Here is a 14,771-nt window from a genome sequence, read left to right on the forward strand (position 1 = left end):
TGGCCTGAATCACCTCATTGTTGAAAAGAGCCAGGTTCATTGGCGCTAATCATCACATAATCTTGTTGCTACTGTATATAATATTCTCCTAATTTTGCTCACTTCATTTAGCATGTCTGATTACTTCTTTACCAGTCCCTTGCCTAGATTTTTATCTAGGTCATACTGATTAATCATTAGATTCTCTTAAAACTCTTTCTTGGGCCTTCTCTTCATATTGTGTTACTTAATGATCTCATCAGTTTCTATGGATTCATTTATCACCTCGGTGAAGATGATTCTCAGATCTACTTATCCAGCCCTAACATCTCTCTTGAGTTCCTGTCTCTTCACCCAAACTGCCTCTTGGACATCTCAAACTGGATGTTTCATATGTGACATTAAAGAATTTGAGGGACATAGTTTCTGAGTAATTAGTTATTTTTATTAATAATGCTAGCATTTTAGTAGTAAAAGAGATCACTGATGCTCCAGAATATCAAAGACCATCATCATGGTAAGCTCACATTTTATATGCCCTTGGAAAAGTAGGTGTTCTAGATTGTGACAATCAAGTCTGATTGGTAAATAATTATAGAGAATGAATATTACAATGAAGGGCTAGATCTATTCTAACAAACTTGGATTATATTATTCACTTCTAAATTATCCTCAGCCTTGGAAATCTATTCAGAGAATTTATTCTTACCCAAACCTGAGTACAACACAATGGTCAGGAATTGATCTTAAATTAGATTCTTTATAACGTTGGGTAGAGTTTGGCCACCATTGAGAAGAAAGTTTAACCTTCAGATTAAGTTTTTAAAATGAATACTTTAGAAAAAGAGGGAACTCTGCAGGAACTACATGAGTAAAACTGTTCAGGCACCAAATTGTAATATTCTTCTCTAAAATATAATATTTTTTCTGGGTGTAACTTCGGTTGCTATCATGCCCCACCTGGGGCCCTGAAAACTGGGTCCCATTTCTCATTTCCCTGGATTAATATACATTCTGAGGCCCAGTGGAAGCCCTTGTGGCATTTTAGACATAGGGTTTTAGGTCTTCTCTCACCCTGTCTTCTCATTCTATCTCCATATCTACATTGGGCTCTCAGATGTCCTATTTTTCTACACTGAAAACATTGATGATTCTCTCTAGAAATCTCTTGCCAAGAGGGAACCTGTCTTCCATGTTAATCATAGTCTTGGTATAATAAACATTTGTGCCCACTGTGGCACAGTGTCTTATGATCTCCTTTAAAGGAGCATCTTTGTGTAGTCCCCATATAATTCTTTTGCAAACCTCATTGGCAATATCCTTAGCCAGTTGTCTTATCATAATTCTTGTAGCTGCATTTTCTCCAATGGTTCTTGTGACAACTGTTTGCAAATGTCCCTCAAAATCAGCAAAGGGTTCATTGGGACCTTGCTCTATTTTTGTAAAGGCTTCCCCCAATCTTTCCCTGGGAGGGAACCCCAAGCTTTTGTTGCAGCAGTAAGTAGCAATTTGTTCATACACTCCTATGGGGTAATTAATCTGTGCTGAATTCTCTGCATACTGACCTTCATCTGCTAGTTGGTCAAAGGTGATTTGTATATTAACTCCGATTTGTCTATTTTGTTGGGCTTGAATCCTACATAATTCATGATACTCCGAAAACCACAACAAGTTTTGTCCTCGTTCTAAACATATCCTTGCTATGGATTTCCAATCACAAGGGGTTAAGATTTCATAATCCAAATTTTCTAGTAACATCTTAACATAAGATGATGTAATCCCATAAAGAGTGCAATCCTTTTTCAAATCCTTAATTTTTTCCAAATAAAAAGGAGTGTATCTTCTCCTTTTTATGACCTGAAGAGTCAAGCTCTTCAATCACAGGGCATATATCAGATATATCCTGTCTTTCATTTTTTGCTTTAAACAATGCTTTTTGTAATTTTGTCATAGGCTATTTCATAGGTGGTACTGAATGTGTTACTATCTCTCCCCATCCTTCTTCTCCCTCCACACATGAAAGGTTAATTAAGGGAGGTAGGTCAGGGGATGGGGAATGACTTAATTTCTCCTGCTGTGAAGCTCTACACTTAAAATTGTATTTAATGCCATTCTTATCCTATTCTTCATCCTTTTCACCTAGTTTAGTTGGATTCTCCCCCTTATGCTCTTTTGTCTTTTTCCTTATTCTAACACTTACATAATTTCTTAAAGCCAGTTGTATTAAATTATATGTATTAAGCGTATCTTTGGAAATTGAATCAGGTCCATTTTCATTGTAGAATTGATGTAGTTGCTCTCCTACTAATTTCCACTCATTGGATCAAATTCTTTTTCCTTAGAGAACCAAGGAGATATGTACTGTACAGTTTTTAAAAGATCAATGATCTGCTCCCAAGTTACATTAAACCTTGATTTTTTTATCAGTCTGACCAAACTTTCGACACATTTTTCTTGAAGAGAAAAAGAAGGCTGTTTTCTAAACATCTGTCCCATTTTAGATGAAATGCAATTTTAGCCTTTTAACAAAGTTTCTTTGTTGTACTCACCCTAATTTCTGGGTCACAGATGAAGGTTCTTGGTCCCACATTCTGGAGCCAAAATGTAATGTTCTTCTCTAAAATTCAATGGTCTCTGGGAGCAGGTTTCTCTTCAATTCCATAATCACTTCAAATGCAGCCAGGAGTTAAAGTCCAAATCTTTTATTGTCTCTTTTCAAGTCTTGTCTCTTTCCTTGGGCCTGGTTAGCTTTCTTAGAGGCCTATCTCTCTCCTTGGTTCTGGAAGCTCCTGCCACTAGTCCTTTGCCTCTGGCAGCTTCAGCCTCCAGCAAGCACAAAGGTGGAAGATGGAATTAATCTGTCTCAGCCTCAGAAATCTTCTAGTGGGCTTGTTCTTCCTGGCCCTGACAGCTCCTCCTTATATCTTTCACACTGAATATACATCAATCACCATATCACTAGGAAACCATTATTTGTTGTAGGATTAAATCAATGCTAAACTAGATTTAACCACTCCTCAATTCCATTTATTTAGCACCTTCTAAGAATCCTAACAAACTACAAAACACTTTCCACACAAATAAATTCAGATCTAACCAATTGGAAAAATATTAAGTGCTCTTGGATAGGTCGAGCAAATATAATAAAGATGACAATACTATCTAAACTAATCTATTTATTTAGTGCTATACCAATCAGACTCCCAAAAAACTATTTTAATGGCCTAGAAAAGATAGCAACAAAATTCATCTGGAAGAACAAAAGGTCAAGACTTTCAAGGGAACTAATGGAAAAAAAATCAAATGAAGGAGACCTAGCTGTACCAGATCTAAAACTATATTATAAAGTAGCAGTTACCAAAACCATTTGGTACTGGCTAAAAAATAGACTAGTTGATCAGTGGATAGATTAGATTCAAGCAACAAAATAGTCAATAACTTTAATAATATAGTGTTTGACAACCCAAAGACCTCAGCTTTTGGGATAAGAATTCACTATTTGACAAAAATTGCTGGGAAAATTGGAACATAGTATGGCAGAAACTAGGTATTGACCCACAATTAACACCGTACACCAAGATAAGGTCAAAATGGGTTCATGATCTAGGCATAAAGAATGAGATTATAAATAAATTAGAAGAACGTAGGATACTTTACTTCTCAGACTTGTGGAGGAGAAAGGAATTTGTGACCAAAGAAGAAGTAGAGATCATTATTGATCACAAAATAGAAATTTTTGATTATATCAAATTGAAAAGCTTTTGTACAAACAAAATTAATGCAGATAAGATTAGAAGGGAAACAATAAACTGGGAAAACATTTTTACAAAGGTTCTGACAAAGGCCTCATTTCCAAAATATATAGAGAATTGACTCTAATTTATAAGAAACCAAGCCATTCTCCAACTGATAAATAGTCAAAGGATATGAACAGATAATTTTCAGATGAAGAAATTGAAACTATTTCTAGGCATATGAAAAGGTGCTCTAAATTACTATTGATCAGAGAAATGCAAATTAAGACAACTCTGAGATACCACTACACATCTCTCAGATTGGCTAGAATGACAGGAAAAGATAATGGTGAATGTTGGAGGGGATGTGGGAAAACTGGGACACTGATACATTGTTGGTGGAATTGTGAACACATCCAGCCATTCTGGAGAGTGATTTGGAACTATGTTCAAAAAGTTATCAAACTGTGCATACCCTTTGATCTAGCAGTGTTACTACTGGGCTTGTACTGGGCTTTAAAGAGATCTTAAAGAAGCGAAAGGGATCCACATGTGCAAAAATGTTTGTGGCAGCCCTCTTTGTAGTGACTAGAAACTGGAAACTGAGTGGTTGCCCATCAATTGGAGAATGGCTGAATACATTGTGGTATATGAATATTATGGAATATTATTGTTCTATAAGAAATGATCAACAGGATGATTTCAGAAGGTTTAGAAAGATTTGTATGAACTGATGCTGAATGAAAAGAGCAGGACCAGGAGATCATTATGTACTTCAACAATAATACTATATGATGATCAATTCTGATGGATGTTACTCTCTTCAACAATGAAATGAACCAAATCAGTTCTGTTTGTTCAAAAATGAATAGAACTAGCTACAACCAGTGAAAGAACTCTGGGAAATGAGTGTGAACCACTACATAGCATTTCCAATCCCCCTGTTTTTCTCCACCTGCATTTTTGATTTCCTTCACAGGTTAATTGTACATTATTTCAAAGTCTGATTCTTCTTGTGCGCAAAATAACTGTATGGATATGTATACATATATTGTATTTAACATTTTTAATATGTATTGTTCTACCTGCCCTCTGGGGGAAGGGGTGGGGGAAAGGAGGGGAAAAATTGGAACAAAAGGTTTTGCAATTGTCAATGCTGAAAAATTACCCATACATATATCTTGTAAATAAAAAGCTATAATAAAAAAAGGAACTCTAAATTTCCCCAAATTATTGGTTATTAATAATAATTTCTCTTACGTAGATACCACAAACTTAACATACCCCAAACAACTCATTATACCCCCACACACAGCAAAAAATAATTAATTTTCCTCTTCCAGACTAAATTCCTTTTTGCTCTGAAGGACACCATTATCATCCTCCTGTCATCTAAGCTCAAAACATTGGTATCATCCTAAGCTTTTCACTCTCATCGATCCCATATATCCAACCCATTGTCATATCTTGTAACATCGACTTTTATAACATCTCTTGAACCCATCTCCTTCCCCTCCCACTCACATAATCATCATGCTAGTGCAGGCCTTCATGTTCCATTTGGACTATTGCAGTAGCCTTTGAGGTGCTATTCCTGTATGTTTTTCCTTATCCCAAGCCATTCTCTACCTAGCTGCCATTGTGATTTTCCAAAAGATTTTTCTGATGATATGATCTCCTACTCAGTGACTCCCTATTGCCTCCAGGATCAAGTATAAAGTCCTCTGTTTGGCATTAAAAGCCCTTCAAAACCTGTCTCTTCATGCCTTTCTTCCTACTCTGTAATTCCTTCTGTATACTCTCTGTATACAGATCTTACTTTGTCCATGATACTATCTCCCAATTTTATGTCTTTTTACTAGTTGTCCTCCATGCTTGGTATGTTTTCCTTCCTTATCTCCACTTTCTGGGCTTTCTTCAAGACTGCTTAAATCCCACTTCTGCAAAAGGTGTTTTTTTTCGAGCTCTCCTCCCCTTAAAGTGACTTCCTTCTGGTTTGTGTAGTTGTTTGAATGCTAGTTTCCCCATTAGTACATGATCTTCTTGAGGGCTGAGACCATATCTTTGACCTTTTTTGTATCTCAGCATTTATCATGGTAATTGCTTAATAAAAACTTGTTCATTGACTGACTAGTATTTTGGAATACCATAGGAATGGCAAACCACGTTTTCACTAAGTTCTTCAGTATTTTTTTCTGTCTCTGAAAGCATTCAGTTCTGTTCTTTGCATAAGCCAGAGGTACATAAGCACCTTCTGCCTTTCAGAATTGATTGGTAAAAGGAGAGGAATATTTAACAATTCCCACTGCTTATAGGATAACATCCACATTACTCATTCTAAATCTCAAGGCCCTTCAAAATCTGGCTCCAACTGATCTCTCATATTATCCTTTACTAAATAAGCCCTTAGCAAAACTGGTGTCTACTCATTATATTCTCATGTCTACAAAACCTTTTGTAGATCTGTTCTTTTGTTCATGCCAATTCTCTCTGTGATGACTTTTACTACCCAAATCTGATCCATACTTTAAGACTTAGCTCAAATCCTGTTTTTTCCACAAAATTTTCTTCCCCACCATCCTAAATCAGTTTTCCTCTTCTAGATCTTGATAGCACTTAATTGTAATAAGCCCTGAGATATTTCTTTTTCTTTTTTTTTGTCTTGAACTAATATTTCAATCTCATCATACACTAGCAGGGCTGAAGCTGGCAGATCTTTAGAGCTCAGGTGAGCTGAGCTGTAGTGAACTAAGAAGACAAATTTTCACTATTTGGCGCCAGTATGTTGATCCCTCAAGAATAGGGATCACCAGTTTGGAGAGGTGAACAAACCCAGGGTAGAAAAAGAGCAGGTCAAAGGTCCTGAGCTGATCAGGAAAGGCTTAGAACCTTTTCTAAAGGCCCCTTCACTTCCATTTTGAGTAACATAAGATGACCTAATTTTTAAAAATCTCATTATATTATCCATTAACTAATGTCTTTTGTCTTTCCAACTGATTTATTAGATCTGTGAGGGAAGAAAGAATCTGTGACATGTAGGACACAGCTTTGCATATAGATTTAAATTTTTTTTTTGGATAATTAACCATATATCCCATCTGGATGCCTTCTGAACTTATGAGGGATTTTAAGATGAGAATCCTTGATTTTTTTTGCATGAAATAAGTAATTTTAAATTTCCCATATAACTGATTTAAAATTTGTCTCAACACAAATACATTTGGGTGTACGTATACTTAGGGCTTATTTGTGCTATTAGAGTTTAGTGTAACAATCCACTGCTGTGGCTAGGTGGCAGTCTCTATACAAAAACAAATTTTAAAACATTGAATGGAATATTTTGGTGAACTGCTTCTATGTAATCCAGCAAGAACTCATTTGATGATATATTCATTTCTCTGGAACACATTAAGATGGAGAGTTTCAGCTTTGGTGAAAAGATCTTATATAGATATCAAATGAGACAACATATATACAGTTCTTTATTAATCTTTAAAGAGCTATATAAATGCTAACTAAAATGATGGAAAAAAGTAAATACTTCTGCTTCTCTTCCTTCATAACTCACTCATGTGAGTACTTCTCCACTAATACCATCACCATCCCTTTTTCTGTCTTTCTGAGTTAGAAAAAAATGATAGATAGAAAAAAATAATAGATTTGATAGAAAAAAAAATCACCTGGTTTCCTGCCTTCTGACAATGAGTATTTGAAATATAGTAAGATAAATTTTATACCATATGGCATTTTATACAGTTATCAAAAAAAAGAGCAATCAGTAAAACATTACATATCTAGAATTCCAAATGCAATCTCATAGCAAATATGCAATTTACTAGCTCAGAAGTGAATCATGAAACAAACACATTCTATTCTGGTTGGTTCAGTTGAGTATTCAATGATCTTATAATTCTTAAAATTTATTTTATGGGGAACTCATACAGGGCAACAAGGTGGTCAGAAAAAGAGAAAAAAGGACCCTTTCAAGATATCTCTTAAGAACTTTAGAATGGGGGCAGCTAGTTGGTACAGTGGATAAAACACCAATTCTGAAGTCAGGAGGATCTGAGTTCAAATTAGACTACAAGCACTTACCACTTACTAGCTTTGTGACTCTGGACAAGTCACTTAACCCTAAATACCTAAAAAACAAATAAACAAAAAAACCAAAAAAAAACCCCAAGAACTTTAGAACTGATTGTAATATGAAAGACACTGGTACAGGATCACCATGTTGTGCCCTCATCAGAGAAGATGTGCTCAGAGAGCAAAACAAAATTAAATCAGCCCAAAAGAAATGCAAGATAAGTAAAAGTAGAGAAGATACCCCAAATGTTCATATGGACTCCACCTGTGGCAGAGCACTCTGAGCTCATATTGGTCTGATCAGCCACAGCTGGACACACTGCAACTTGACTGTAACACAATGATTTCATTTTGGTCCTCTTCAAGAATGAAGGACAATCACTGACCAACCAACTAATAGAGTTACAATAAAATGACATTCTTAGAAAAATGCTCTGGATGCTGGAGGCCTAATTCTGGGATTTGAAAGGACTTTTGACTTAAAATCTGTAGGGCTTAGGAAGGTTGGATGTGTTAAACATGCTTAATGATCAGTGAGGCCCCTCCCTACCTGTCTAATTCATTAATGAGTCACCCAGTTATAATGGATCCTTAGAAACTAGGAGAGGGTACATCTAGCTTTTTCTTTTCACTGCAATGTGATTATTCCTTTTTTTTTTGTTAGAATAATAAGCAATATTTCTAGTATAAGTATCTATTTTCATAGAAATGAAAATTGGTTTTTGTCATCATTTGATAGTAGCAGTCATCAAATGGGTGTCTTGATGACCTTAATCTTCCTTCATTGGAAATACTTTGCTTAAGAAGACTTCAGAAAATAGTTTTGCTTTCTTTGAAATGACCAAATTAATTTTTGGATTTTTGCTGTATAATCACAAGCTTGGTCATTTCTCCCTACCTGTTCTAATCAATTCTATCAACTATTCAGGCTAGTATAATACAGCAGAAAGGATTTAGATCCTGGCCCTCCCATTTACTCCCAATGTCACTTTGGGTAAATTACTTAATCTTTCTAGGTTCACTTTCCTTAACTATAGAATGAGGGTCTTTGACTTTTTTTTGTTGTTGTTCTCTTGAATTTGATTTCTTTGGGATATAGGCCTAGTAGTGGTATAGCTGGATCAAAGGTATGCACAATTTGGTTGCCTTTTGGGCACAGTTTTAAATTGTTCTCCAGAATGGTTGGATCACAACTTCATCAATCGTGCTTTAGTGTCCCAATTTTGTTATATTCCCCTTCAAGTTTCTCATTTTCCTTTTCTGTTACATTAGCCAATTTGATAGGTATCAGTTGGGTGCCTTAGAGTTGTTTTAATTTCTAATTCTCAAATTAATAGTGATTTAGAACATTTTTGTATGATTATGTAGATAGCTTTGACTTCTTTATCTGTTCATATTTTTATCAGTTGTGGAATACTGCCTCTCCTAATCTGGGCTCCTTTTTATTACCACCCCTCCTTTTCTTATTCCCCTTCCTCTTTTACTTCTCTGTGGGGAAAGATAGATTTCTATACCCCACTGAATGTGGATTTTATTTCCTATTTGAGTCAATTCTGATGAGAGTAGGGTTCAAGTGTTATCTTCTCTATTGAAAAAGCTCTTTCCCATCTCTTTTTATAAGAGATAATTTACCCAATTCTGCCTCTTCTTTCCCCTTCCCCTTGTGTATCCCTCTCTTTTTTTAAACTTCTTTACTCCTTAATTTTATATATAGATATATATTTTCAAGGCAATTAGGGTTAAGTGACTTGCACAGGATCACACACTAGTACATGTTAACTTCCTGAATAGGTATTTGAACTTTAGGACTTCCTGATTTCAGGCCTGGTGCTCTACTGCATCATCTAGTTGCCTCTAATTTTACATTTTTAGATTTCATTCCATCATAGCCAACTCACACCTATGCCCTCTGTCTATGTATACTCCTTCTAACTCTCCTAATATTGAAGAAATTCTTAGGAATTACAAGTATCTTCTCATGTAGGAATGCAAATAGTTTAACCTTATTGAGTCTCTTATGATTTCTCTTTTCTCTTTAACTTTTTGTTTCTCTTGAATCATATATTTGAAAATCAGATATCCTATTCAGCTCTGGTCTTTTCATCAGGAATGCTTGAAAGTCCTCTATTTTATTACAAATCCATTTTTCCCCTTGAAGGATTATATTCAGTTTTGCTGGGTAGGTGATTTTTGGTTGTAATCCTAGGTTCTTTGCCTTCCAAAATATCATTTTTTCAAGTCTTTAAGTCATTAATTCAGAAGCTGCTAAATTCTGTTATCCTGAATGTGGCTCTGATATTTGATTTGTTTCTTTCTAGCTGCTTGCAGTGTTTTCTGCTCAATTTAGGAGCTCTGGAATTTGACTATTCAGGAAGTTTTCATTTCTTGATCTCTTCCAGGAGGTGAAGGTAGCTTCTTTCAATTTCCATTTTATTCTCTGGTTCTAGGACATCAGGGCAGTTTTTCATAATAATTTCTTAAAAGATGATGTGTAGGCTCTTTTTTTGATGATGGCTTTCAGCTAGTCCAATAATTTTTAAATGATCTTTCCTCCATCATTTTCTAGACCAGTTGTTTTTCCAGTGAGATATTTCAGACTTTTTTTCTTTTCATTCTTTTGACTTTATTTTTTAAAATTATTGCTTGATGTTTTGTAAAATCATTAACTTCTACTTGTCCAATTCTAAGTTTTAAGAAATCATTTTCTTCAGTGAGCTCTTGTTCTTCCCTTTCTGTTTGTTCAATTCTACTTTTTAAGAAGTTCTCCATTTTGTGAATTTTTGTATCTCTTTTCTAATTTGGCCAATTTTGCTTTTTCAAGGAGTTCTTCTCTTTAATGGATTTTTGTGCCTCTTTTATCATTTGACCTATTCTGTTTTTTAAGATATTTTTTGCTTCAGTATTTTTTGTGCTTCCTTTACTAAGCTGTTGATTCTTTTTTCATGATTTTTTTTTTGCATCACTCATTTCTTTCTTTCTTTTTTTTTAAGTCTTAAAGATACAGATCACTCATTTATTTCCTTAATTTTACCTCTATTTCTCTTATTTGAGTTTTAAAATCCCTTTTGAGGTCTTCTAGGAAGTGTTTTGGGGCCTAAGACAAATTCAAAGTTCTTTTTTGAGGCTTTGGATTTAGCTTTTTTGACTTTGTTGTTTTATTTTGAGTTTATGCTTTGATCTTTGCTATAGTTGCTCATTTCCCCAGTTTATTTCTTGATTTTAAACTTTATATTAATGTTGGACTCTGCTACTGGGGAAGAAGGGACATTGTTCCAAACCTCAAGTTTTTTTGTGTTGCTGTTTTCAGAGTTAGTTCTGGGGGTCTATAAGTTTTCAGTTCTTGCAAGACAATAAGATCTAGGAAGGGTTGTGGTCACAGCTCTTCTAGCCTGTGCTCTGATCGGCAAATGACCACAAGTACTTTTTTCCACCCTGGAACTGTGACCATGGAACCTAGCTCTTGTGGCTTTATACTCTAGTGTGCTAGTGCTCCCATATTAACAAGACAACAGAATTCTGCACCCAATGCCAACAGGGGTCTCTTGTAATCTCCTTCTGAATTGCTGACTGTGAACTGAGAGGTCTAGAAGAAGCTGCTACTGCTGATTCAGTTGCCCCTAAGACATGCTGCTAACATGATGTCTTGATCTTTGCTGGACTTCATTCTACTTTCATCCTAGTGAGACAGACCTTTCCTGCAGAATTTCTTGAGCTGGAAAATAATTTCACCTCATTGTTTTGTTGGTTTTTTCATATTGGGAATTATTATAATTATATTATTATAAGTTAAATATGTAAATTATAAATATATATTATATATAAATATATTATTATAAATTATTCCATAATTTATTTTAAGAAATTATTTTAAAATTGTGTGGAAGGTAATATGGGAGAGCTCAGTCACATCCCTGCTTTTACTCTGTCATCTTCTAAAATGTTTATGATAAATATTTGTTATAGGAATAAATGAGCAAATGAAGAGGGAGAGGAAGGAAAGGTCATTTAGGATATAGGCAATCAGGAATAGGACATTTCAACTGGGCCTTAAAAGATTTATAAAATTCCAAAAGACATACCTATAGATACAGAGGAAGAATATCCTTATAGACATAAATAAGAAGAGAGCCTGATCTGTGATCTACTGGTATGGGGAAATCTGGAGCAAGAAAATTCCCTCTAAAAATGCAGATCATCAACTCTCTCTAATTCATAATGTTACTGAACTTCCTAGAGCATTGAGAAGCTGTGACTTGCTTTGTTTTACACAGCCAATATTTGTCAGAGGCAGAATTTGGATCCAGGTCTTTTATTTCCTTATCAGTTCTCTGTCCACTATATCACACTACTTAATGGAATCAATAAAGGCTGGTGATACAGAAAGTGCTTTGATGTACCCAAATATGTGAATAATTTAGTTTTGCAGGAGCAAAGAATATGTAAAAGGGAGAAGTGCAGTAGCTAAGGTGAGTGACAAAGTAGTTTTGGGTTTTGGAAGACTTTGAGTCTCAGGCTAAAATAGGGGTTTTGCCAAATTGCCTCTGAGGTTCTAGCTTTGTTTGTTTCATTCTAATTTCAAAAGCTTTTTTACTTAACTCTTTGTACACTTGATATACCAGTAAAACTAAACTGCTGTCTGTCCTCAACACCCTCCTCCCCTCCCCTCTATTTTCTGGGTGTCTTTGCAATGTTCTCCCTCCCAATCTCATCTTTTTGTATTTCCACATTCCTTTTACTTTCCAATTCCAAATGATACCTCTTTCTTGAAGCCTTCTTCAAGAAGGTTTCTCTATTAACCTTCCTGGTAAGTAAATCTTCCTCTTGTTATCTCACTAAGAACTTTATTTTGTACCTTTCCAAAGTCCTTTTCTTGTAAGTCCTCTGCAGGGCAGGGACAGTTTCTACTCTTTGTTTTCTTAAAGTGTGATAGTATCTAGAATATTGAAAGTTATTGATAAATTCTTGAAAGTGATTAGAGTCTCACTTCTCTTACTGAATTCAATGAAAATAGAGACCATATTATCTGAATTTTGTATTCTCTCTGCACCTAGCCAAGTCATCTGTACTTGATAGAAGACAAATATATGTTGAATGAGTGAATGAATGGACAAAAGAATAAAATGGATTGTAAAAGGATACTAATGCTGGCTTCTCGGAGGCATAATAAGCATATAACTTGCGTCACAGAATCACTAGACTAATTCTTAAAAAATGACTGTGGGCGCTTTTTGCAAGCCCGTGCTGCTGAAGAATCCAGTGCAAAAGTGAGAATCATAATTCTTCCAAGAAGTTTCAAAGACAACGGCCGCAGGGCCACTAAGTCCTTTTTCCTCCACTGGGTGGCGCTGGGGGCCAAGCGTGGCCCGGCCATAGTCGCTGCGGGCTATGAGCTCAGATTGGGAAAGGAGCCGGGCTGGCTCCCCGGGTGGGAGTCACGTTATTCACCAGTGAGAACAGAAAACACCGGCAATTCTCGCCCCAGGCAAACCTGAGATAGCCGCGGGCCTGTCACCTTTCTCACGAATGTATTTATAGATCTGCTCCCTTCTTTCTTCTTTCCATCAAACTTTAACACACACACTAACAGGAAACAAAGTCCTGCGCGCTTTTGTCAGCGGTGCGCCGAGAGCGGATCTGCAGTAGAATGTGTGTGTGTGTGTGTGTGTGTGTGTGTGTGTGTGTGTGTGTGTGTGTGTGTGTGTGTGTGTGTGTGTGAAAACGTCTGAAAAAATAATTAGGCGGCATCTTGCGCAGAACCCAAGGTCTGCTGGGCTGGTTGCCTGGTTTTTCCAGCCAGGTTTACTGGATCGCCTCTTGCTCAGTCTGGAGGGGTCGGTCGCACGCACAGTTCGTTTGCAATAGTTGGAGATCTAGGGAACTAGGGGTGGGGTGGGGTGGGGTGTTGGGGTGTTGGAGTGTTGGAATGCAGCGCCTTCCTTCCTTCCTTCTCTATAGACACGCAGACACCTGCATTTCCCACTGTGCAGCTCACTTCAGACTCTTCGTATCCAGTGGGAAATTTAAGACCGAAAGCCCAAATTCAAGAACCACCCAAAGTCCAACGTTTCACACGCACGATTAATAAATGTTAGCTGGTACGGTTTGACCTTCTTCCCACCCCAAAGAAACTTCAAGTGCTGGAACATAGTTTGCAAACGGCTTTTGGCAAAGCCTGATGGGGTTTGGCCTGTGATCGTATTTGGTTAACTCTGCTTCCCCACCTTTCAACGGCCCCTGCTTCTCTCATCAGATCTCGAAATGAGAAAAGCAGGGATCTGAAAAATTCTCTACTCTTTGAAAGAGACATTGAGAAGGGACACGGGGACAAGAGAGACAGAGACAGAGACAGAGAGACAGAGAGACAGAGAGAGAGAGAAGAAGGAGGGAGGGAGGGAAGGAAAGAGACAGAATCATTTTTATTTGCCTAGTACCTCCGCCTTCCTCTCACCCCTCACTACCCGCCTCCCGCCTTCTCCTCCTTCCTCCCCATAGACTTTGTAGTAAGAAAGTCATTAGCTCGGTATCGGTTGCATTCCTTGGAAATCACAGGGGTAGTTTTAGTAATCGGGATTCAATTAGTTATTAGAAGGGAAATTCCTCCCTCTCCTTCTTCGCCCCCCCATCTCTTCTCTCCCCCCTCCCCCACGCTCCTGGCACTGGAGAGATCAGCGTGCAGAGTAAAGATGGGGAGAGGGGAGAAGGGGCACAGGGAAGGAGGGAAGGGGAGGGAGACTACAAATCCCAAGATCCCTATCCCTCCGAGCACTGTGGAATGAACAAACTCCCAGAATGGCGCCTGCGCATTGCTGCGGAACCCGCCACCACACCCCCGGGAGGGACAGAGTGGAGGCAGACGCATCTGAAACATTAAACCATCAGAGAGCCGGAGGGGAGGAGAATGGAGTGACCGAGAAATACGGAGGGTGGGGGGTGGGGGGGGAAATTGTTGAGGGAGGGGGGGAGGGGGGAAAA

This window comes from Antechinus flavipes, chromosome 2, assembly GCF_016432865.1.
Source record: "Antechinus flavipes isolate AdamAnt ecotype Samford, QLD, Australia chromosome 2, AdamAnt_v2, whole genome shotgun sequence".
NCBI lineage: Eukaryota > Metazoa > Chordata > Mammalia > Dasyuromorphia > Dasyuridae > Antechinus > Antechinus flavipes.